This window comes from Agrilus planipennis, unplaced genomic scaffold (assembly GCF_000699045.2).
Source record: "Agrilus planipennis isolate EAB-ADULT unplaced genomic scaffold, Apla_2.0 scaffold190, whole genome shotgun sequence".
NCBI classification, from domain to species: Eukaryota; Metazoa; Arthropoda; class Insecta; order Coleoptera; family Buprestidae; genus Agrilus; species Agrilus planipennis.
In genome coordinates this window covers 14,743-16,636 of record NW_020442444.1, presented here as the reverse complement: position 1 = coordinate 16,636, position 1,894 = coordinate 14,743, and positions in this window count along the sequence as shown.

Below are 1,894 nucleotides of genomic sequence, written 5' to 3'. Positions count from 1 at the left end.
CAGATAACCCACTGTACCCTGTCTGAAAGGAAGTAACGCTAGAGTAGACTCGCGAAAAGTGTATAAGACACTTTTAAGATCAACTAAATAGCTAAGCCCAAGGGAAGTCGTTCGGGGAGGCCCTCCCTAATTCCACAAGGGTGAGAAGAAACACACACGATAACGAAACGTTGAATCATGTAGAACTCGTAGGGTAAATGCAAAGCAATTTATAGTAAGAATATGCAGTAAGCTAAGCGAAGAGGTAAGCAAGAGACATGTTAGACTACACTACAACTACTAAACGAGTTAGTGTTACTACTACACTACTACTACATACAAAAATAAAAATAAAAACATCTACAATCAACAATTACTTCAAATTAAAAGAACAAAAATAAGCATGCAAAATAAAAACTAATTTAAATAAAATAAACTACAAAAAAACTAATTTGAATAAATGAACTTGAATTCTATTACATAGAGCATGCAAGATAGAGAACTATTTTAACTACGGGGTCATCTTTGTCTTCTCCAACGTCGACCTGAAACAGATATGGTGGTAACAGATTAGTAAGGAGCAATTAAAATTAATAATATCAAGTATTCTCACCTTAATTAACTGTAGACCGTAATGTTCCAAAGTTGCAGGTGTGAAAAGCAAATCAAATCTAAGAGGAATGCCAATGCAGAAAATTTCTTATTTCAGTGGAATTCAGATAAATCTCCAGTTGCTCTCCCTGATGGGTTGAAAATTAACTGCATGGTGTTACAAGGCGAAGACGAAACAAAATCAAGAATATAGTCCACCAAAGACCACACCCAAATGGACATTACGGGTTCAGTGTGAACTCATTTGATGAACGATCTGCATAAATGGACAAAAAAACATATTAATTACACTATTACTTAAAAAAGGGATTAAACACACTTAAAAACACGCACCAAAAAGGAAGTAAAACATCTGAATTATAAAATGGCGACAAGCGTTAAGTTTACATAATGACGGGTCACAATCGACAGACACGATGTCAATTTAAGCTGTACACAATAGATAAACGTTAAACGGAATTCCATAGATGCCGAGAACAATAGACATTTTAAATACTATACAAACGCCATAACCTTAGTTTATATTGCAGGCAATAGACAATTGTTAAAAGAACATTCATTACAGATTAATAAAGAGCAATTAAGTATATCAAGTATTCTCACCATAATTAATTGTAGAACGTAACGTTCTAAAGTTTACAGGTGTGAAAAGCAAACCAACTCCAGGAATATTGTAGCAGAAAATTTGTTATTTCAGTGGAATTCAGATAAATCTCCAGTTTCTCTCACTCACGGGTTGAAAATTAACTGCATGATGTTACAAGGCGAAGAGGAAACAGCAAATCAAGAATATAGTCCACCAATGACCACACCCATATAGAACATTTCATGTTTCAGTGTGACCAAACTGAACTCAATTGATGAACGATCTGCAGAAATGGACAAAAAAACATATTAATTACACTATTACTTAAGGATGGGATTAAACACACTTAAAAACACGCACCAAAAAGCAAGTAAAACACCTGAATTATAAAATGGCGACAAACGTCAAGTTCACATTAAGACAGGTCACATTCGACAGACGCGATGTCAATTTTTGATGTAGACAATAGATATTATTAAAATACCATAGGTGCCACGATAAAGTCAATTTAGGCTGTGTACAATAGATAAATGTTAAACGGAATTCCATAGATTCTGAGAACAACAAGTATTTTAAATATTATAGATACGCCATAACCTCAGTTTATACTGTAGACAATAGACAATTGTTAAAAGAAATGCCATTACATATTAATAAAGAGAATTAATATTAATTATGTAATGTATTCTCACCTTAATTAACTGTATGTTTTCTTGT